This window comes from Saccopteryx bilineata, chromosome 2, assembly GCF_036850765.1.
Source record: "Saccopteryx bilineata isolate mSacBil1 chromosome 2, mSacBil1_pri_phased_curated, whole genome shotgun sequence".
Taxonomy (NCBI): domain Eukaryota; kingdom Metazoa; phylum Chordata; class Mammalia; order Chiroptera; family Emballonuridae; genus Saccopteryx; species Saccopteryx bilineata.
In genome coordinates this window covers 3356485-3379784 of record NC_089491.1, presented here as the reverse complement: position 1 = coordinate 3379784, position 23300 = coordinate 3356485, and the positions used below count along the sequence as shown (strand labels likewise).

At 59.8% G+C, this 23300-nt stretch overlaps 1 protein-coding gene across 1 annotated transcript in view; it reads right to left on the bottom strand.

The window, feature by feature from the left end:
- Window positions 1-10004, bottom strand: part of FAM163B (family with sequence similarity 163 member B) — a 30536-nt gene extending 20532 nt beyond the window's left edge. Inside the window, exon 1 of the mRNA XM_066255798.1 lies at window positions 9333-10004. The gene's annotated coding sequence lies outside the window, so the exon portion shown is untranslated. The remainder of the gene's footprint in view (window positions 1-9332) is intronic.
- Between the last annotated feature and the right edge of the window lie 13296 nt (window positions 10005-23300).

Sequence of the window (23300 nt, the reverse complement as noted above, 5' to 3'; positions counted from 1 at the left end):
GGAGGGAAGGAGGGAGGGAGGGAAGGAGTAAGGGAGGGAGGGAGAGAAGGAGGGAGGGAGGGAAGGAGGAAGGGAGGGAGGGAAGGAGGAAGGGAGGGAGAAAGGGAGGTAAGGAGGGAGGGAGGTAAGGAGGAAGGGAGGGAGGGAAGGAAGGAGGGAGGGAAGGAAGGAGGGAGGGAAGGAGGAAGGGAGGGAGAGAGGGAGGGAAGGAGGGAGGGAGGGAAGGAGGGAGGGAGGGAGGGAAGGAAGGAGGGAGGGAAGGAGGAAGGGAGGGAGAGAGGGAGGGAAGGAGGGAGGGAGGGAAGGAGGAAGGGAGAGAGGGAGGGAGAGAAGGAGGGAGGAAGGGAGAGAGGGAAGGAAGGAGGAAAGGAGGGAGGGAGGGAGGGAAGAGGGAAGGAGGGAAGAGGGGAGGGAGGAAGGGAAGGAGGGAGAGAGGGAGGGAAGGAGGGAGGGAGGGAGGAAGAGAGGGAGGGAGAGAGGGAGGGAAGGAGGGAGGGAGGGAGGGACAGCCCTCAGCTGCCTCTCCCCATTGTCCCCTGGGGCTGATTTCAGCGGCTGTTTAGAATGGCCCCCCATGTCTTCACAGCTCTCTAGTTTATGCCGAGTTGGCAGGTACAGCATCTCCCCAGAGTGAGCAGCCCTGTGAGGGGGAGAAGACAAGAATCTTTACCCTTCTTCACAGCTGGGCACTGAGGACCAGGGTCTGGGGTCACCCAGGAAACAGCAGGTCGGTGCAATGAAAGCTTGGGCTGCTGGTCACCCTGTCCGATTCCCTGGACTCCTTTCTGGCCCACACTGGGATGCCCTGAACTCCCATCCCACCCGTAGATGGCCCAGGGCGGATAAAGGGGCCAGGCCAGCCCTGCGCTGTGGAATTCAGGCTAGACCACCCCTCGCCCCACCCCAGAGCTGTGAGTGTGTGTGTGTGCGCGCGTGCATTTGTGTGCATGTGTGCATGTGTCTGTGTGTGAGCATGAACATGTGTGTGTGTGTGTGCATTTGTGTGCATGTGTGCATGTGTCTGTGTGTGAGCATGAACATGTGTGTGTGTGTGTGGATGTGTGAGTCTCATCCCCTGCTCGATAAACAGTAACGGAGCTTTTTTTCTTCTTGAAATTATAATTCATCCAGACGAAGAACCCAAGTGGTTGGACCCCCCGACTGTCTCCTGGGAAAGGAGGAAGGCCAGCCACACCACATCTGGCTCCTGGACAGATTCCAGGCTTCCTGCTCCTCCTGGGGGGTCACCCCAAAGTAGAAGCCATAAGGACCCCAAGGAGGGCCCCCTCCTGCCTGTGCATACCTCCATCTCGGGACAGAGGCCTCGAAGGGCAGCTGTCCACCCTTGGTCCAGCCCTTACCCCTCGCTCACCCCCTCCACTTACATAGTGTCTGGAGTCCTGCTGCCCGCTGGGCCCCCTGGGCACGGGGGCTGCCATTGCCCCGGCCTTCTCCCCACGCCTCCCCTTTCTGCCTGGCTCTCCCCTGCGGCCAATCCGGCGTCGACACTATGAACTTCCAGGGACACCCTAGCCACCCTGAGCTGTCATCGGTGGCCCAGCCTTCACCAAAGACGCCGCCTCCGGCCATTTGTTTTACATCAATTTTCCTCTTTCCAAAAAAAGAAAACAACAACAACAAAAACTGGGCTCAGCCGTTCCTGAGGGAGTGGAGGCAAGCTGTTGAGAGGGCCCGTCCTGCCGACGAAACGGTCGTTTCAAGACCAGTAGCCCTGTTGATGAAGAATGGCAGGATGGCCCCTGAGGCCTGGCCACGAGCCGTGTGCCGCCCGGCCCAGGGAGCCCGCCAGCCCTGGAAGCACCCTGATGATGAAATTCCTGCAGCTGGAAATGCCGGGGCCACATGGACAGACGGACGGACGGAGCGGCCCCACCGGCCCTGCTGGCTGGCTGCCCATTTCTGGGACACTCCGAGCCCCTTCCTCCCCCAGGAGGCTTTGAACGTTTGGAGGGGAGACTCTGACTGCAAAATAGACACCCTTTGTGGCTCTAACGGTGGGCTGCCCCAGTCCAGGGAGAGGCCGGCGGAGGCCAGGGCACCACCTGACAGAAGAGGCTGGCCCCAGGATGGCACAAAGGCTTCCGACAAATGCCTACCAAGTGCCCCTACCTGTGTGCCGGGCACGGTGCCAGGGGCGGGGCCCAGCACGGAACAGAATCGACCGGTGGCCTCCATGAGGGACCGTAGCTGGGCTGCGGACGGAGACCAGTGGAGATGCGTCCAGAGCCAGGTGTTAACCCCCAAGAGCGTGTCACAGGGCTGACCTCCCTGGGAGGTGACGTGGGGTCAGGGGCCCTTCCCTCAAGGGCGCCAGCCAGGGGAGATCTTTCAGGGAGAGAGTGGAGTAGGGAGATCCCGCAGGGAGGGAGGGTCGGAGTGTTCTAGAAAGCCTCCATACAGGGGCACCGCAGGGAAGAGAGGCGAGGGATGAGGGTGGCGTGGGGGTTAACAGGGTCTGTTCCACGCAGAGCCCTGAGGGGGGGGGCACTGGGGAATCCGGTCCAGCCTCAGCGGGGATGGGTTTTTTTAAGCAGACCGACGTCCCACTCGCTGCACAGGATGGAGGGCCCCATGTCCACCTCCGGTGGCATCGCACGGGCCAGGTTCCCTGCGTCTCGCCAGTACCAGGCGGTCCACCCTGTGGGAGGGGACAGCTGTGCTGTGGTGTAGGCCAGGGCACCAGGGCACAGAGAGGTTTAACCACACGCCTCAGCTCACCAACTTGGGAGGAGTTCCCATGGCGGGGGTGGGGTGGGGGGTAGCTGTGCTCCTTCGCTGACTCTGCAGCCCACGTCCGTCCCCTCCCTCCCCCCCCCCCCGCCCCCCACCTCGTCTCATGTTCACCGACAGGGACGCTCCCAGAAGGAAGAGGACACACAGCGAAAAACAAGAAGCAGCCCAGCGGCAATAAAATGCACCACAAAAGTGATTATTCAGGACACTGCGTCGCAAAACCAAAAAAAAAAAAAAAGTTATTTTTGAAATAGAAATCTGTTTAGTAATTAGAGGGAGCGCTCCTGTGGGAACTTGTTCCGTGAAGGTAAAATGAAAGCGGACCATATTTTCGGTTTTGGGTTCGCACGGAGCCCGGGGTCTCTGCCTACCAGGGTTTTAACCAAACTCTACCCAGGCGCGTGTCAGAAGTGTGCGGTTGGCCCGGCAACAGGAAGCTGCCGTTCTTCTGCCGTGCAGTATTAGACTATTTTTCCCTCAAACCAGAACCAGCTCATCTTTATTCCAGAATCGGGACTCTGGGCGCCAGTCTGCGGTGTCGAGAGGAGAGCCTGGCGGGAAAGGGTGGGTGTGGGTTCTGGCTCGGGGTGTGGGTTCTGGCTCGGGGTGTGGGTTCTGGCTCCGGGTGTGGATTCTGGCTCCGGGTGTGGGTCCCTCTCTCGGCCCGCGGGTCTGCTGGGCTGCGTGAGCCGCGGTGGGAGGGCGGGGGCGGAGCTCCCCCGCGCTCCCCACGGAGCACAAGCGTCTGCATACGACGCTTACCTTTGAACTGGGAAAATGAGACCTTTATCTCATCGTAGGGGACGTTCCGGAATGTTTCAGGTGCAAGTGCCTTTGCCAACAGCACGTGGGAGAATTTGGAAGACGGTGCGAACACGACGTTCCCAACACTGCCGGGCGAGGCCCTGAACAGGTGTCCCGAACGCGCGAATGAGATGCTCCCGGCCGCCATAGGGTCCCCCATGTCCCCGTGCCCCCGCGTCCCCCGCCCCCGCGTCCTCACGGCTGCCCCAGCCTAGCTCCCTGTCTGGTGCCCTCGCTCCCGGCAGAATAATCAGAGCTAACGCTAGGGGGACGCGGGAACTGCAGCCCCGTCTGGCGCGGGTGAGTCAGGCAGGGCCAGCAGGTGGGGGCCGGGCTCTGCAGGGGGTCCCTCGCACTCTTGTCTGCAGCACGGGGGGGGGGAGGGAGAGCCTCTATAAGTCTGGCAGAGGGACCCCAGGATGACAACGGGGGGGGGTGACGCACAGGGAAACCAGCCTCCATCACAACACCTACTGAGCCTCAAAAGCCAATGAGACCCCAGGAAGGCCCTGCCGGGTCTCTAACCACTCTCGCAGGGAGCAGAGGTGGCAACACTTGGGGCACCCTCCAGGGGCCACTTTGTCAGCCAGAGTCAACTGAGACCGCTGCTCAGCACCCCAGGGATGGCAGGAGCACCCCACCTCTCTGCCACACCTTCTCCTCCTCCGCACTCGACACTCAGGCCTTGGCTCAAATTCCACCTCCAGGGGCACCGTCCTCCCAACCAAGACGCCTGCCGCCTCCCGGCAGCCGCGGAGCGATCCGCTGCGAGCTGCTTGCGCCCTGCCAACTCTCCTGTGCTGTTCACAGTGCGTGTCCCCTGTTCACGGTGCGTGTCCCCTGTTCACAGTGTGTGTCCCCCGTTCACAGTGCGTGTCCCCCGTTCACAGTGCGTGTCCCCTCGCCACCACCCCCACCCATCTCCAGCCTTCCCCGTGGGGGATCACGTCACTGAACAAATCTACAAAAGCTACACGGTACAAGTGACAATCCAGGGATGACCTACATGCCTGCTTACTAACACGGGTCCCAGTAAATAACTGAGAGAAGGAGGCCGGCGTGGGTGCGGGGACAGCCGAGCTCTGTCATAAAAGGACAAGGTGGGAGTGGGGGCGGGGGGGGGATGGCATGCCGTGGGACTGCGTGAGGCTGTGCTGAGCACTGGATGGGGGCGGACACGGCGGGAAATGGGGCCTCTGCTTTGTGAAAAACAAACAGGCTGATTGGCTGGCTGTTTCTTTTACAGCAAGCGTGCGGTTATTTTATTTAAAAAACAAACAAACAGACAAACAAACCCTGTAAAGTATGTTTAAATTCTATAGATGTGAATTTAAAATAGAAGCAGCACACAGAGCCCCCACACACACACACACCTGCTCGGTGCAGGTAGAGCCATTTCTGTGTTCTGATGTTGTGTCTGTTTTCTGGACGAGGGTGTCCTCAAACCTCACGGAGCACAAGAAGGAGCCAGGGGCTTGCTACTAAACCCGAAGGTGGAGGGGGGCGGTGGGATGGGGGCAAAGCCAGCATCTCCAGCACGCCCGCAGGACTGCCGACACTGCTGGTCTGCAGACCACACCTGGAGCGGCCCTGTCCCCGATCTGCACTTACACTGTATGTGCAACTCCATAATCATAATAAAGTCATACAAAGAGGAGACTCCTCTCAGGGACCCAGAGCCTGACCCCAGGCCAGCCGCCAGCCAGGGCCAGCCCCGGAGTGTCACCTGCAGGGGCCCCCTTGGCTGCTGCTGTGGCAGACAGATGCCGAGGACCTGGCTGGGAAGCACCCAGATGCCGGTGGCAGGCAGGGACCCAGGGTGGCACGCGGCGCGGGGTGGACCTCCCTGTCGGGGGCAGCCGCCAGGTCACTCTGCGGCGAAGTCGAGAAGTGAGCAGCAGCCCCGGCCGGCCGGTGGGCCTGGCTTGGAAGAGAGGTGTTTCCCACGACTCCACAGGGCTTGGACTCCCTTTCTCCGTCAGCCTGCTGAGAAGTAAGCTGGCACATCCCACAGGGGAATGTTATCATCGTCATTTTATGAATGAGGAACCCGAGGCCCAGAGAGGTTGAGTCGCTTCACTGGGAACACACAGCTTGGACAGCAGTACGTCTCTGGACAGCCCCAAAGGCTGGGCTGCTATCTTCTCGGCTGCACTGCTGGCCTGTGGGTCAGCAGCCAGGGGAAATGGCAGCCGAGGCCGCAGCCCCGGGAGCCTGGCTGGTTCTGGGTCCATGTCCCAGGCCTTTCCCTGCCTCTGCCTGAGCCTCCTAGCTGGCTCAGACTCCTCCCACCCTGCCACCCGGGAGAGCCAAGCACAGGGATGCAGGGGACTGGCCCAGCCCGGCCAGGGCTCCCTCATAGGAAACCCGAAGGTGGGCAGGGAGCATGTCCAGGGGGTAGGCAGGCACGTGAGCCGGGCACGATCAGACTTCTGACACTTGGGTGCTGCTGCCACAGAAAGTGCCCCTCGAGGCCACCTCCTCCTGGCCTGGACCGCCCTGCGCCCCCGGCCGTGCCCCAGTCTCCGCCCGGGGCAGGCGTCTGTCTGGGCTCCCTGTCGAGGAGTGTTAGGAAGCAACATTCGCTCAGTCACACCCCAACACCCCTGCCTCAGGGGGTCAGATGTTCAGACCACTTCTCACTCTCCCAGTCCATCCGGGCCTCCAGGGTGTCCCCTCCCCTCTGAACGCACAGCAGCGGGGCCCTCCCCGACTTCCCTGCCCCCGGTCACCCTCTCCAGGGTATTCTCCAGGTCGCAGCCTGAACCGTTCTCACCAGCATTGTTGGTTCATCTCCCCAAGAGCCCCCAGGGAAGCAGGAGCCACAGTCCCCATTCCACAGCCCAGGGTCCCGCAGCCGGAATGCCGCCAGGCCAGGCTTGGAACCCAAGCTCAGCCTGAGTTTGGGGGGCTCTTGAGCAGCTCACCCTCCCCTGGGAAAAGCAGGCCAGTCCCCGGGGTGCGCCCTGCAGCGCCTCCACCCTCAGGCAGCCCCCCTCTGAAGCCTGCTTAGAGAAAGGACCTAATCTCACCCCGAAGGGAACAAAGGACTTTGAACAGAGAGACCAGTGCACCCTGTACCCAGGAGGCTCTGTGCTCAGCGGCGGGGGAGGCGCTGGGGCTTGTCAAACCCCCTGTGGAGCAGACCCACAGGGCCAGCACTGCAAGGGAGACCAGTGCGGGGGCAGCACAGCCAGGCTGGAGAAGCCCCCAGCCGGGTGCCTCACAGGAGCCGACCCCCGGAACAGACAAGACACTGGGCGCCCCACGCGGTTTCTCCATCGCCCGCCCTATGCTGGGAGGGAGGCAGAAACCCCCCCACCCCCCATTTTTGCCCAAGTGGAGGCTGAGCAGTTACCCCAAGGGAGCCCGGCATCACCCCCCCACACACACACACAAACTGCCTTTTTATTGACGCACTGATGTAGACTGGCTATGCTGTAGGCGGCAGCAGGGCCCAGGGCTGCGTGGGGAACGGGACAAGGGCCGGCGGCCACTCGGCCTTGCCTCTTGCCCGGAGAGCCTCAAGTCAGCTGTAATTTCCTGAGAGGTAATAAATCCGCCCGCCGCAGCCCACTCCCTGCCCGTCCTGTGCACGGTAATCACTCCTGGCTGGATCTCGCTGCATCGCTCTGTGAAGCAGGCCCCTGTGGCAGGAGCCCAGAGGCCTCTCTCTCCATGGGAGTGTGCCCCCCCATGCCATGAAATCTCCAGGTTGGCCAGGCCGTGTGGCTCAACCGGAACCGGCACCAGGAGTCAGCGGTTTGGAGAGGTCCCCAAAAGTACAAGACTGGGGGGGGTGATCACTTGAGTGGGGAGTGGAAGGAGAGAGACAGGGGAACTTGGACTCACTCAGGGCAGCCCTGAGATGTCACAGCCCCTCTGCACGCCCCCAGGGCGGCAGTTCCTCCCATCCACACAGGGCTGGGGTGCGTGGAGCTGCCACGGCCCATCAGGGACACAGCATGACCATCCCGTCACCGGGCGAGTGACTCGTCCAAGGTCTCCCAGAAAGGTGGAGAGAACGGGGGAAAGTCTCGGCTCCTCCAGCTGTGCCAGCTTTCCTCCGAGTGCCCTCGTTCTCCTTCCACGCTCTGCTGGCATAAACTGTGTGTGCGCCTGGGGACGTGAAGCCGTCCCACTCCTGCTGGAGAAGCTACAGCGCTTCCATGTGGTAGTGCTCTGAGCAGTGTCTGCAAGCCCCGGGGAGGCCAGCTGCTGCCCCCAGAGCTCCCCGTCCCACCCCCTCGTGCACCCAGAGGCCCCGAGGCTGGGAGACCCTGTGGGTCCTTCCCAGAACCCGCTCCAGACCCCTGAGGAAGCCATTTCCAAGCTTTCCAAGTGAATCTAGACCACTCAGCCCCATTGGGAACTCAGCTGACGGGGAGGTGGGAACTCAGCATCACCCTGTCTTTTCCATCCCCGTCACGCAGGTGCTCAACAAACCACGGCCTCATGCAGAATGAGTAAAGCCCCACGTCCCCCGAGCCCAGCCTCAGGAGGGAGATGGATTGTTCATGAGTTCCAGCACCCCAGCTCTTTAGAAAGCTTGCAGCCGGTGCCCAGAGGAGTAAAGACCACCCCTCCTCCAGCTAGAAGGTGCTCGCACCCAGCTGCTTAGGTGAGAAGAGCCCTGGTCACCTGGACTCCACCTTCAATGCCACTGGAAGAGGGGTGACGCGGGAAGAAAGGCATGTGGGCTTTCCCAGTGAGTCTGAGATTTCTGGGAGTTGGGAGTTCTCATGCTGCCTGGAACCCCCCCTCCCACCCGCCCACCAGAGCCTGGCCCTGGGAGAGCGGAGTGCTGTGGGGAGGCGGCAGGATGACCCTCTGGCTTTTCTGAGTGCCGGCTTCCTGGGGAATGCTGAAGGGTTAAGTACTGGGGCTGAGGCCTCAGGGACACCACCTTATCCTCCAGAAAGGTCTGTGAACCTGCCCCTTGAGATTCTTGTCTTGCAGCCACGGGAGCAGCCAGGAGGCACACACGGGCAGGACCAGGCAGAGCCCACGTGGGCCCCGGCCTTGAGACCACAGGACCCTGAGGGAGGCGAGATGGCAGACCCGGAAGTGTGGATGGGACAGGTGTCCTGAATTTTTGGTGTTTGGAGAACCTTTCATTCCTGGCGGGAAGAACCGAGTGACAGTGTGGTGCCCTCCCTCCCTCAGTTAAGCTGGGACTCAAACAGACACACGTGAGTGGGAGGTGACGCAGAGGCCAGCGCCACCACTTGCAGGCAGTGTGACCTTGGCCAAGCGACCAAACTTCCCTGAATCTCAGTTTCCTCATCGGATCTGTGAAGCAGGGACAGTGCCTCCTGCCCCACGGGCGCTGGGTGGACTGAATGGGTGGCCACACAGGTCCAGCGCCCAGCACTGCCTCTGCAGAGGGCACGTCTCAGTGAATGAAAGGTCTCAGCTCCTGGCGGCAGAGAGAAGGGGGCCAAGCTCTTCTGGGAAACTTTCCCTCCCCAAATTCCCTCATGCCCAGCCTACAAGAAAGATGAGGAGTCCTTTGGCACAGTGGGTGCCCCAGCCTCTACCTCAGGCCCTCACTGCCACAGTATCAGTCCCTGTCCACAGTATCCTTCACAGGGGCGCGCTTGGAGGGGACCCAAGGTGGGACATGTGACGCCAGCTCAGGCGGCTCCTGGGGCAAGGTGGCTGGGCCAGGCTACCGTGGATTCTCCAGACAAGATGGGCACCCATTCGGGGTTTCCCCCGCCTGCAACTTCTGCCCCCATGACCCATGATTTGCGTGCCCGCTGGGCCCTTACCTTGAACCATGGGAACAGCGCTGCCCCGGCTGGCCGAGGACTTGGATGCACGTGACGGGGCGTCCGGCGTCCGTCCCGGGCAGCGCGCAGCTACTAACGGCCGCTCATGCCCAGGCCACTGCTATGGCACCTGCTGGGGACCAGGCAGGCGAAGCGGGCGCTGAAGAGGCCCCCCAGGCCCGCGGGTGACCACTACGTGCCCAGCCGGAAGACCCTGCCAGTTCCAGCTGCGGCCGCGGCTCCGGACACCCAGGATGGCTCCCTCCCGAGCGGCACGCGCGCGCGCGCGACTCCAGCCTAGTCCCGGGCGCAGGGGCGCGCGCTGGCGGGGAGGCGCGCGTCCGAGCCGGTCGGGGAGCGTGCGCCGCCAGTCCCGCGCGCGCGCCGCGCCGCCGGGTCTTCGGGGGCTGCGGGAAGCGGCCCGGGAGCTATCCCTGGTGCTGACGACTTGTCCGCCCGGGGCCGAGGCTGCACGACCTCCCGGGAGCCCGCGGGTGCCTCACTCTGCCCGCGTCCTGCGTCCTGTGTCCTGCGGGGCTGGGTTGCTCCGTGCCCGCCCACGTTCCTGCGCTCCCCCGCTCCACAGCGTTGGGATTTGGAGTCAGGCTGAAGCTGCAGCTGCTCATTCACAGTGCGACCTTGGGACCAGTCCCTAACTCCGCGCGTTGCTGGTCTCGTCTTCCAAATGGGCCGCAGCCAGAACCTGTAAAGGTCTGAGAATCAAAGTCAGAGACTTCCAGGGCCCCTGGCACCCAAGGAGGGCTTACTGAGCGCCCGCTTCTGTCACGGTGTGTTCCCACCCGTTGGTTAGCAACCACCCAACCAAGCACGTAGAGAAAGGGGCAGTGCGTGTTCCCCTCTGGGCTGGTGGGCACTGGGGCTTGGTGGCTGCCGTGGGGTCACGCAGGACACTCACAGGGAAGGCGGCAGACCTCTTCCTCGAGATTGCAAAGCCCAGCGTTGGGACCCCTGCCTGGAAGATAAAGAGGAGCGGGGTTAGGCTGGGTACCAGGGAGAGGTTTTCGAGGTAAGATCTTTTCATCTGGAAGGAGTGAGCCAGGACACAGTGAGTGGCCTCTGTCCTGCAGACACCAAGGAGGAGGAGGAGGAGGAGGAGGAGGAGGAGGAGGAGGAGGCTGCAGCCACAGGGACCCTAGGCTGAGAAAGACCTCGAATTTAAAGAGGCTTTCAGTTGAAATATGTCAAGTGCTAAGAACTGTGCCTGGCACATTGAAGGTGCTCTTGCATGGTCGCTTTATTGCCCCGTGAGAACCTCAGTCCTCCCCTAGCTGGAGGAACCTGTCCTGTTGCCTCCACTCTAACGCTGAGAATACCGAGGACAGAAGGGCTAAAATGACCTGCTTAGTGTCCATTCCCTCCTTACGGCTGGGCTGAGGACAGAAGGAAGGGTAAACAACTTGCTGAGAGCCACACACAGATACCCAGTGTCCAGCCTGTTGCCTCGGCCTGCCGGGTCCCCTAGCAAGGCTCACTGCCTAACTTCCTCAAGTTATTCAAGTCATTGTGACCTGGGAGAGTTTCCTGTGAACAAACCAGGCAGTCCCTCATTCCTCTTCACTAGTGGGCAGAGCAGGTGCCTGCCCCCGTCAGCCTCTCCTGACCCTTCCGTGCAGGAAAATTAAACGTCCCCTGTCTCATTTTCCTAAGGGACCGGTGACTCTGCCTGACTCATTAATTAAGTGTGTGCTATACCTGCTTCCACCGGGCACTTACCTCGTGATAAACAACCTTAATATGTTCCAGACACAGGGCTGAGCACTTCGCCTCCGTGGTCTCACATCGCCCTCTCAATGCGCCGGTGAGACGGATACTGTTGTCCCCGAGTCTGCGGGGCAACACCTTATCGGCTTAGGAGTGACAGACCAGACGCAGCTGGCCTGACTCCCCAATGCGGGCTCCTCACACCCTCCTTCCAGACTTTCCATGTTCTACCCCAACCTAGGAAAAAAGATGGAAACACTAATAGAAATTACATACAAGGAGAGAGAGAGAGAGAGGGAGGGAGGGAGGAAGAGAAAGAGAGAGAGAGAGAGAAAGAGAGAGAGAGAGAGAGGGAGGGAGGGAGGGATAGAGAGAGAGGGAGGGAGGGAGGGATAGAGAGAGAGAGAGAGGGAGGGAGGGAGGAAGAGAAAGAGAGAGAGAGAAAGAGAGAGAGGGAGGGAGGGAGGGAGAGAGAGAGAGAGAGAGAGAGAGAGAGAGAACACAAAGCCAGGAGAGATTCGAGCCAGCGAATCACTACCCTGGGAGCCGGCACAGCTACCCTTTCAGTCAACACTTTCTGTCCAGATCCCCACTGTGACAACTGAGCAACATTGTGTGTTTTTTTTAATTTCAGGATTGCTTATATCCTAGCACCTGTTTTGCAAGAGTTTTCAAAGGAGCCATAGTGCCAAAGCCTCTTTATCAAGCGGCCCCGAGCCTCTTCGGTTCTCGCCAGGCCTGCTCTCACTCATGTCCTGCGGAGCTTTGTGGCCGTGGGTCCGGGCGGCCGTGGGTCTGAGCAGCTGCGGGACTGCTCAGGGTCCGGAGCCCCTGACCCCAGGAGGCACTGGCTTCTTTCCTGTGCTGAGCAGAGAGGTGGGCTCCTGGCCTTGGTGATGATGCAATGTGAGCCCATTTCTTTGACACCAGGACTGAATATCCCCCCCAGCACATAGGGTAGACACCTTTCCTATCCTCCCTGGATAGGTTCAGATGGTCACAGAGGGGTGACCTTGGCCACACAGCCAACAAGGCGGTGGCTATACTGGACAGATTTAAGATAACGATGCCCAGTGGTCACCTCCAAACTCCTTCTCTGTGTGACCAAAGCATGGCCTGAGTTTAAGCAAAAAATCCTATTTCTATAAATAAAAATAAAGAAGGGATCACTGGTCTGACTTTATAGAAACCTATCACCCTTAGCCTTCCTTAAATAGCAAGTTCTCCTGGGCAGGCCAAGTTCATTTGGCACTGCGAGCTCGTGAGACATCGTACGATCAGGCCAGCGCGTAAAGACAGGACGCTCGTGTCTGTATGTTTCTTGGGGGCAAGCAAGGGTAGCCTGTAAGGAGAGACCACGTGTCTCTCTAGACCTCTGCACGTGCTCAGAACACAATCGCAGACTTGAAAATAATCCTTGTGACTGTGGGGATCACATCCTTCTCCTCAGAGCCACACGCCACCTATAGTCACAGATACCCCCCCAGGTAGAGTGACGGGGTTCTTGGGTGCGAAGGGTTTGTACCCAGCTGCTGTTTCTGACAGCTGTCCCATCCTGGGGGGGGGGGCGAGGCCCCTTAGGGAAAAATATGAATAACCTTGGCAAGATCCTTTCCAGCTCTTTTCCCGGGAGCTCCCAGGAGGGGGTGAGCTCACCATCTCCAGACACGTCCAAGCAACCCTGGCCACTCACTTACAGCACAGAGAGCTGGCCCCAGGGGGCCCCTCCAGTCCAGCAGGTTCCAGATGGAGTGGGGGGCCCCCTCACCCCCCGTCTTTTTCAGCTGCCCGCTCGCCCGCTGGGTCTCAGGGCAGGGCACCCACAGACCTGCACCTTCTGTTTCTCTTTCTCCAAACAGCACTGGGCCAAAGGACCAAAGTGATTTCCACCAGCACCTGCTTCTGGAAATGGCCCAGGCCTTGGGGCCATTCATAAACTAACCTTTGTTATTTGAATTGTTGCTTTTCCCCCGAGGGGTTCTCTGTGGCAGGTTGGGTGGGCCCTGTGGTGGTGACTCTGCCCAACCCCAGATGATCCATCCAGATCAAGCCCATTTAAAGAACAGATGAGGCCCTGGCTGGTTGGCTCAGTGGTAGAGCATCGGCCTGGCATGCGGAAGTCCTGGGTTCGATTCCAGGCCAGGGCACACAGGAGAAGTGCCCATTTGCTTCTCCACCCCTCCCCCTCTCCTTCATCTCTGTCTCTCTCTTCCCCTCCCGCAGCCGAGGCTCCATTGGAGCAAAGATGGCCCGGGCGCTGGGGATGGCTCATTGGCCTCTGCCCCAGGCGCTAGAGTGGCTCTGGTCGCGGCAGAGCGACACCCCGGAGGGGCAGAGCATCCCCCCTGGTGGGCGTGCCAGGTGGATCCCAGTCGGGTGCATGCAGGAGTCTGACTGTCTCTCCCGGTTTCTAGCTTCAGAAAAATACAAAAAAAAAAAAAAAAAAAAAAAAAAAGAACAGATGAAGTGAAAAGATATAGATATATCGTGAGGTGAGCAACAGCGTGACACTGTGATTATTTTGTGACGTCAGCTTGGCAGCGCGTACTCACATCCTAGACCCAGGGCTTTTTGATTGGGTGTCTTTTGGATGTGACCGGGAGAATAACAAGGCATCAAATTGTGCAAGAGAGAGAGAGAGAAAGAGAGAGAGAGGGGATTAGACAACCAAGCGTGCAAAGGGACAGGAGTAGGCGGCGTGTGGCGTGTGCATGTGAGTGTTCGGGTGCACACGTGGTGTGTGGGGTGTTTCTGTTGCCCTGGTTTGAAAAGACAGCCTCGTCGGTTTGAATAGAAATTACCGCTGGTTTTTAATCACTGCAACATTTTAAAAGGTTGTGACAGCAAGCGTGATCCGCTCATTCTTTCAGGCTCTTTGCCGATGACGGGTGAGGAGGAGACGGTGCTGTGAGGTGCTCTCCAGATCAGTTCAGGGGGCCTGGGCCCCCCCCGCTGTGCTTCATGGGGGGTTCCCCCCCTGCTGAGTCCTGCCAGGGTTGGGGAGAGGGAGGCGGGGGCCACAGCGGGTTCGTCATGACAAATCCCTCGGGGTCCGTGTCTCCGGAGAAGCTCACGATCTGATTGATCTTCATTCTCCCAGCTGAACCGCATCTCACAGCTGGAGCAAATCCAAGCGGGGCGTTCATCCGTTCATTCATCCCTTCGTTCCTGTGCCGCGCACAGTGGGTGCAGAGACAAAGGCAAAAACAACCACAGTCCCTTGTGACGCAGGAGCTCAGAGGCGGGGGAGGTTTCCCCCACGTGGCTGGAGCTGGTGGTCCCCGGGACCCGCTCTCAGGGGCTGGCATCCCTGATCCTGTGCTTTGTTCGGGTCATTACGCATTCCTGACAGCCAGGGACCATTCTCCTGTTGTGTCCACTTTCCCGCACAGAAGCTGAGACTTGGAGAAGGTACATGGCTTGCCCGAGGCCACGCCGTGGCCAGGACACGTCTGACTCCAGAGTCCGCTCTGAGCTTGTCCTATGCTGCCATGGGGCCCTCCGTCTGTCCTGCTTAAAAAGAAAAACAACAACAACAACAACTAGAGGACAAAAATAAGAGAGTGCTTATTTGGAGGACGGGAGCCTGGAATGAAAGCCATCTCCGCCGTCCGCTGAGATGAAATGAAAGCCAGTCTGCGTCCGTTAGCACAGGCTCTGGTTTCGAGGGGGCTGACTGCTCCGTTCGTTTCCATAGAAGGAGGAAGCTGGAGAGCCCTCGGTGACGGTCACCTGCCGACGTCAGGACATGGCAGCAGATGCCAGTGATGCTGGCCCCTCTCACTATCTTAGGACAGACAGCCTGCGAGGTGCCACGTGCAGCTCTGTCACCCTCCCGCAGGCGACCCTCTCTGGAGGCACAAAGACGGAGAATGTGGACGTGGCCCTTGGTCTCTGTTCCTTCTGCGCCTGACCCCACACTCTGCGGCCACTGGCCTTCAGGACTCTTCCTGTTGGACTGATGGGGAGACCGAGGCAGGGAGGGGGCACGTGACTGGCTGCGATGCAGAGTTAATGAGCTGCTCAGGAGTGACTCCTGGCCCACAGCCCCCACCACCACCTCGGGCTCCCCGGAAAGAGAGGGAAGAATCTGGTTGAGCCCATCTTCCAGACTGAGGGGCACTAGGACCCTGGCAAGACCCCTAAGCAGAGCCTCCTCCTTACTCCACCCCACAGGTGTCCACAGCTCTCACCGGCTGGAGATGCCAGGGTGCCCCCCCCCCGCCGCGGGAACCCCTGGCTGTTCGCTTCACCACCAGGATGGAGTCCCTGCTCAACCATCAGTGCCGGCCGGCCCCTTCCTCCTTCCCCAGGCCTCAGGCCAGCCGCATCCCGGGACCGGCCGTTCCCAAGCTCACTGGTTCCTTTCACACCTCACCACCTTTGCATGTGCTGGCCCAAGATTCCCGTCCTAACTGTCACCACCCAACGAACTCCTATGCACCCTACAAGGCCCAGCTCGAATGCTGCAGCCTCCGGGAGGCCCGGAGGACATTTAACTCTATTTGAACATGAGCACCTAACATCCAGGTGCCACGTCAGATGGACTCATTTATTGAGCGCCTACTGTGCACAGGTGCAGTGATGGGTGCTGGCTGGGGGGCACAGGTCGGGCCCAGCCCTGCCCTCTCAGAGCTGATGGCCTGCTGGATCTGCTGCCCCCTCCCCGGGCCTACCCCAGGCCCACAGTCTGGGCTGGTCCACAACAAAGCCCCACACGGCCCTGGGGCCGCAAGGCAGGAGTCCAGGGACTTGGAAGCAGACAGAATGGTAAACACGGGCCCTTCACTCGGCCTCTCTGAGCCTCAGTTTCCCTTTGTGTGGTTCCGACCTGTGCAGATCTGCTTAGCTCCCAGGGTGAGGGTGAGGTGACCCCTGTGAGCTGGACCGGGAGGAGCAGGTTGTGGCCGTCCTGGCAGCCACGACTGGGCTGGGCACCTGGCCCCTCTCTTCCTCCCAGAGTTGTGGCCTGCGGCCTGGGTGCTGGGCTCTGGAGTCCAGTCCTACCATCTTCAGCCATCCCGAAGGAGGGGGCAGGTGCAGGCCTTGGTTAGACCACCTCCCCACCTCTGAGAGAGCCTGCGGGGGGCTGGCATTCCCCCCTCGGTCCCCTGCCCCTGGCACGAGCCCACTGACCACCTGTGGACTTGCGGTGTGCCCCTCTCGGGCCCCGCCTACAGGCCTGCCCCCCTGGCCTGAGCCGTGGAAAGACCTTTCATCCTCAGCCTCGCCCTTGGCAATGTTCTGGCCCCAGGAGCATGGGGGCAGGAGCAGCTGGCGCCGGAGGCTTTGGGGACAACATCTGGAGGTGCGTTATTAGCGTGTGGCAGTGGAGAAATAGGGCAGGGCTGCCTCTGTGCTGTGGGTCTGCGGGAAACGTGGCAGGGAGGGGACGGGCCAGCCAGGAAGCCTGCCCCCTGCGTGCCCTCCACGGCCGTCCTTGGCCTCGTCACTGACCCATGGTCACCCCCGATGGGTCAGCACATTTCAGAGGGGAGATAGCCTGTCAGGGCTCTGAGTTCTCTCCGCGGGAGGTTCCTGCCCCCACTGTATTCCCCACTGTATTCTCTAAACCCCCCTCTCAAAGCCTGGGGTGCAGTGTGGGGGAAGGGACCCCCAGACCACTGTCCTTGTTATGAAACTACGATCACACAAGGACACTGCTGCCCTCCCTGCCCCTTGCCTGGCCTCTCCCCTGCCCCGTTTCCATCGGTGACGAGAAGTCTGGGCAGCCACACCGGCGCAAGACAAACGGAACAGTGGCTTGTGTCTCGCACAAGTGGCTTCGCCGCTCTAAGACCCTATCACGTGTGCCCCTCGGAGGGCCGGGGAACCACATTCTGCTGCCACCAAACCTCTCCCTCCATGGGGGGGCCCTTTGGGGAGGGGGCTCCCACTCTGTGAGCCAGGACCAGGGGATCAGACCAGAGTGGGGTCTTGCTTGGGTTGAATGTCAGTTCTCCTCCCCTGAAACCTGAGCGCTGAGGACCTCACCCCTGCAGCGCCCTTTACACGTGGCGGCTTGAAGCTCAGGAGGGTGGGCGAGAGAGCCGCGTGTTAGACAGGAAGGGTGGCGGCGTCCTCAGGGACTGTCCAGTCTCCCCCGGGTGTGGCCACGGGGGCCCCACGGAGGTGAGTGCAGGCTGAAGGGGCGAGGTGTGGGCAGCCACCCCACGGGCCCCGCTCCGGAGGGCTGGCAGGCAGGGCTGTGCCTCTCTTTCCACGCCATGTCCCAGCTCCTCTGAGCCAGCTCCCTCCCCTCAGCCCTCCAGGAGGGTGGGCAGAACCGGCACCTGCTCACCGCCCGTCACCTTGCGGCTTTCCTTGCCTTGCCTTCTTCTTCGTTAGACCGTCCCTGAGCATCCTCGCCTGAGTGACCCTCTGGGGCCCTGCCTGATCTGCCCTGCCCCCAGCCACGGTGCACAGGGGTCCTCTCCCTGCATCCTCACCCTTCCTGGATGTCGTCCATCCGCACGATTTCTCCGATGTGTCGGTGGGAAACTGTGTCTCCTGCTCGACTCCCCGCCTTTGTCTGTGAGGCTCAGAATCCTTTCCTACATCTACTGCTGTCCCTCATTCCATTCCTGAGTTTCGTGTCTTCACATTGATCCATGGACGCTCTTTACATATTCAGGATAGGAACCCTTTGTCTGTTTTGTGGGTTGCAAGTCCTTCCTCCCAGGTGAGTATTCATCTCTTCCTTGTTCGGGGGGTTGATCACGCAGAGGCTGACAGCTTTTGGGTGACAGATCTGTCTGTTGTACCTTCCCTTCGGGGCTTCGGATAAAAGTAGACAATATTTTTCTTACAATTTGTGCCATTTTGATTTTTTTTTTTTTTTCTGAAGCTGGAAACGGGGAGAGACAGCCAGACAGACTCCCGCATGTGCCCGACCGGGATCCGCCTGGCACGCCCACCAGGGGTGACGCCCTGCCCACCAGGGGGCGACGCTCTGCCCCTCCGGGGCGTCGCTCTGCCGCGACCAGAGCCACTCTAGCACCTGGGGCAGAGGCCAAGAAGCCATCCCCAGCGCCCGGGCCATCCTTGCTGACCCGCACGCCAAGCCGATGCTCTACCGCTGAGCCAACCGGCCAGGGCCCCATTTTGATTTTTGATGTTTTGTTTTTAACCCGTCTAGGGTATCCGTGAGACGTGTACCTACTTTTGATGACCTATTCTGTTTTGATACATGAACAGTCGGTCGTCCCCTGCTGGTTCCGTAGGGAAATCACGTTCAGTCAGGAATGACATTCCACACACGCCAGGCTGTTTCTGGTCCCCTCAAGCCCCGGGGATCTATTCGCCTGTCCCCTCCCCAGCAGGCAGCAGATAAAGCTTTTATAGCTCTCTGCAACTGTTGTTATTTCGAAGGACAGGATGCCTGTTCACATTCCTTTATCTCACTGTCAACATCTTCTTGAGTTGTTGTCCCCCCCCCCCCCCCCCGCTTCCGAATGAGCTGTATCACTAATGTGTGAGGTGGCCAATCCTTGGGGGAGGGGCTTTGATTCAGTTTGGATTGAATAATAAAGTCATCTGAGGAAACTTGACAGGCCAGAGAAGAGTTTCTAGGGCCAGACCGCCCGGGTGCAGGCTCCTAGCTCTGCCACTCCCTCGCTGTGTGCCCTTGGGCGAGTTCCTTACCTTCTCTGTACCTCTGGCTCCTCCATTGGTAAAACGGGGCAATAAGACACCAACCCTGCTCGTCAGGTTGGTGCAAGACATAAGCGAGGTAAGATACGTAGAGCACCTGTGAAGCCAGACATCGGCTCTTGAAGGTGAATCATGATGGCATGCCCTGCCGCGAAGGGAAAGCCTGCGGCCGCCCGGGGCTATGACATGACCTTCATCACAAAATATCTCTGTTTCAGGGGTGGGCTAATTCGCTGGTTAGACTCCAGGGAGCAGAGTATTGTTACAATGTCACAACAGCTTCCGGTCAGGGAGCAGTGGTTCTATATCCTTACTTATTTCATTTTCTTTTTTTTATATCCTTCAGTAAAACGGAAGCTTCTTAGGGTCTTCTATCATTTTTTTTTGTGGGGGAGGGGGACAGAAGGATCCTGAAGCCAAAACGTTTGGGAGAACGCACAGCTCTGCATTTTCAGACTGGCAGGGAGACCTTTGGATCGTCTAAATAGTTGCTGAGGAGGCATCTAACCAAAGTCAGGACCTACGGCAGGTTGGGGGGGGGGCAGAAAACGAAGAGAGATTTGCTGTCCTGTGAGAGCGTCTTCAGTGGTAATCAATAGCGGGCATCCTGTCCTGCACGCAGGGAACACAGGAAGCGCTCGCGGTGGAGGGGGCGGGTAATGCTGAGCTCCGCACCCCCGCGCGACCCGCGGCCCCCCGTGGCCAGGGAGGCCTGGCGAAACCGCAGGGCAGAGCGGAATCAGAAGACACAGACACCCAACCAGACGGGGCAGAGCTGCGATGACTCACTGACACTTGGAAAATTCCACTCAGTAAATCCAGGCCAACCCAGCGAAGATGGAGTGGGGTCATCACAAGTCGGACAGGTGGGCCAGCGACAATCCAAATACTGGGGGGAAAAATCAACGTTCGGGTCCCCGTTACCACAACCCAATGACAGACGTATGTGCAGAAAAGTCCAAGCAGTTTGAGGGGCGGGACTCAGGGAGTGTAACTGAACCTCTGATATTTGTTCATTTGGTTAAAAAATGAAGCAGAGAGGCCACAGCAAACATACAGACAATCTGGGGGGTGAGCACATGGCTATTTGCAATACCGTTCTCTGTATTTTTGTTCCGTTTGGAATAACGCATCATACAAAGACATTCGATCCCATTTCTGATAACAACCACAGGACCTGGATTTCACTCTGTTCTGCTGGGTTTTCCCTCCCTATTTCTTGGGTCCTCTGCCCTCCTCCTTCTTGGGGTAAGGTTTTCGTTTTGGTTGGAATACATCCTTGGGTAATTCTTTCAGAAAGTGGGGCGGCGGTAACATTTCTGAGTCCTTACCGGTTAGCATGTCGCTATGTTGCTCTCAAACCAGAGTGCCCGGGTCTGGCATGGTGGGTTCAGACATTTTCTCCCAGAACCTGGAAGGAGAGGGTCCGTGTCACCTGCTGTTTTGGGGTCACTACGAGGACACCTGCCACTGAGCTGGTTCCTAGTCAGTCCTCCCTGGAGAACCTGTCTCCCTCTCTCTCTCTCTTTCTCTCCCTCTCTCTCTCTCTCTCATCCTTCACTTGCTCTCACTCCTCTCGAGGTATGAGAATCTTCACTCTTTCTGGTGACCTGGGGACATGCTACCAGCTGTCTGGAGTGGGCCATGGCCGCTGGCTCTGCTCGGCACCTGGCGAGGGAGTCCTTTGAGGTTGAAGATGGGGGGGGGTCTTTCCATGGCTGTGGGACATCTGGCCATTTCCTGCCCTCCCTCCTGGCTCCTCCGGGTCGGGAACACCCACCAGATGGCTGTGACATCTAGAGCGATCCCCCCACCCACCACCTCCGACCAGGTCCTTCCCGTCACGCTGCCCTTTCAGACGGCTTCCCTGAGGGGCGCCCGGACTCGTCACTCAGCTCACGGCTTTGCTCCTTGGATGTCTCCTTCCTGTGTTTCAGCTCATCTATTTTAAACCTCCGAGCCTTCTAATCAGCTCTTTTATAGAAAACCCCATTCTCGGCTCACGAACGTAGCCCCTCTTATTTCTCTAAAGGTAGTAATTATCCGTCTTTCAGAGTCTCTTTCTGTTGACTCAGTCAGGCCCCGGGTGCCAGGGTTTCTGGGTGTCCGAGGTGCCGGCTCTCCGCTCTGGGGCTGCGGTCCCTCCACACGTGGTCCTCTGGGCAGGGCGCTGGTCTTTGGGTCAGCGTCCCTGATCCTCCGTCCGCCGCCCTGCATCTGTCTCTGAGCCTCTGCAGAGGATGGGAAGGCCCACCCAGCCGGGCGAGGAGGGCAGGGAAATGCTCCCCTCGGCTTGGGGAGTCGCTACCTTCCCTGGAGGTCGGCAGTTCCTCGGTCAGTGCCCTGTGTGGTGAGCAGTTTCTGCTTTGTCCTGGGGACTCAGGGGCTCTCCGCGGCCCAACACAGCATGGGTGCGGGTACAGTGGGAGGAAGTGAACGGTCAAGTTGTCGGTTCTGATGGAACAGCCCCAGGAAGCACCCTACTCTCTGCCGCCCACCCCATCTCGTCTCCATGGCTCTGGACACGGAGGCCTCGAGCTGCTTCTGCACAGTCTTCTCTGAGAACCTTCTGGAATGTGGTTTCCTCTCGTTTACTTTCTTGGCCTCTTTTTTGTGATTCCTACTGAATTCTGAGCCCCTGAAAGAACTCTTTCATTTTTTTCAACCAATTCTGTTATGAATTTTTTTTCCTGAAAAGATTGTTTTCCTGCCTTGGCCGGTGGAAGTCCTGGGTTCGATTCCCGGCCAGGGCACTCAGGAGAAGCGTCCATGTGCTTCTCCACCCCTCCCCCTCTCCTTCCTCTCTGTCTCTCTCTTCCCCTCCCATAGCCAAGGCTCCACTGGAGCAAAGTTGGCCCAGGCGCTGAGGATGGCTCCATGGCCTCTGCCCCAGGCGCTAGAATGGCTCCAGCCACAATGGAGCAACACCCCAGATGGGCAGAGCATCACCCCTGGTGGGCATGCCGGGTGGATCCCAGTTGGGCACATGTGGGAGTCTGTCTGACTGCCTCCCCGCTTCTCACTTTGGAAAAATACAAAGAAAGAAAAAGAAATTTAAAAAATAGTTTTTTTTCCCCTGACACTTGTTAGAATTTTTTGGGGGGAAGCACCCCCCTTTGACGGAAGCCTCAGAATATCCTTCAACACACCGCCGAGAGTGCCTTGGCCCCTCTCCAGTGCGGGCAGGGAGCCTTCCCAGGGCCGGGGCACCGAGCACCAGCTACCAAGCGCAGCGGTGACCCCGCAGCGAGGAGGACGCTTTGGGCTGAGACCGACTGGAACCTGCCTGATGTGCCGAGGCCGCACGACAGAAGGTCACCAAGGTGCCGGAACCACGAAAGCAATGGCTGACGGTCAGGGCCTGTCTCTGAGCTAGGGGTGGTGACCCCGCCTCCCCTCGGGGTGCTGTCCTGAGGTTTCTGTTTGTCCACGCACGGGGAAGGTGGTAGGCTTGAGGTTACAAAGACCCCCCCGTTGTGCTGTGACAGAGGACCTCACCTGGGAGGGGGCAGAGAGATGCAGCAACACCGGCTAGACCGGACAAGGAGATGGACACCAGGGACGCCACGGGACGTGTTCCTCCACGGGCCCCGAGGACGGGCCGGAACCCTTAGCCGCGACCCCCAGGTGACTCCGCGGTCCCGCATCCTGAGCGACTTCAGAGCAGCCCTGTTTGTCCAGGCAAGGAACAGGTCTTTGGCAGTGACGCTCTGCACACAGCCAGCCCGGCCAGGACATCCTGTCTAGATATTGACGAAGTGCCGCTCAGAAAGGAGCCCCCGGCCGGCCGCGCCCGCCCCGGCTCACGCCGCCCCGGCCCGCCTACGCCTACGCCTACGCCTACGTGCCTGCAGCAGCTGGTCCCTGTCCCCGTCGGTCGGGCTAATTCGCTTTCTCCCCAGCCTGTTATCGGGCAGGTCTCTCTGTAACCTGATCAGCGGGGCGTGAGGGGGGACAATTGGATCAGGGCGTACAGATCGCTGCTGCGCCCCCCCCCCCCCCCCCCCCCCCCCCGTGCGTGAAGGTCGGAGGCACCCCCCGGGGGCCTGGAGACCAGCTCGCTTCCCGAGTCTCATCTTGGCCGAGCAGATGGCGAGTTCCAGTCTTGATTGGATTTGTGCGCACGGAGGTGACGCGCCTGCTTGTGGCCGGAGGGTGGGCTGTCCGATCCAATCACCAGCCCCGCCCATCAGAGAGGCTGCAGCCCTCCTCGCCACCCGTCGCGGAGAATGGATTTGCCCCCGGGAGTCGGAGCTCTCTTCCGTGGGTGGCGCGCTGCCAGCTGCCGGCGGGGGGCCGAATCCTCTCCTTGATGGAGGCCATTTGAAAGCTTGAGCGTGACTCCCATTGGGCCACCCGGCCTCCTGGGCTCCACAGTGCAGCGTCGTGGGGGTCTTTAGCTCAAAGAATTGTGGGTACAGCCGCACAAGGGCAGGCATCGCGCCACTGCCACCGCAAGCTAGAGTTGAAAAGCAAACAGCTCAGGGGTTCCCCAGCCGGGAGTCAGTGAATCAATGAGCGTGGTGCACAGCAGAGCGTGGGTAGTTCTCCAAGGAGCGAGGTGGTGCTGGCTGTCCCAGCGGTCAATCATCT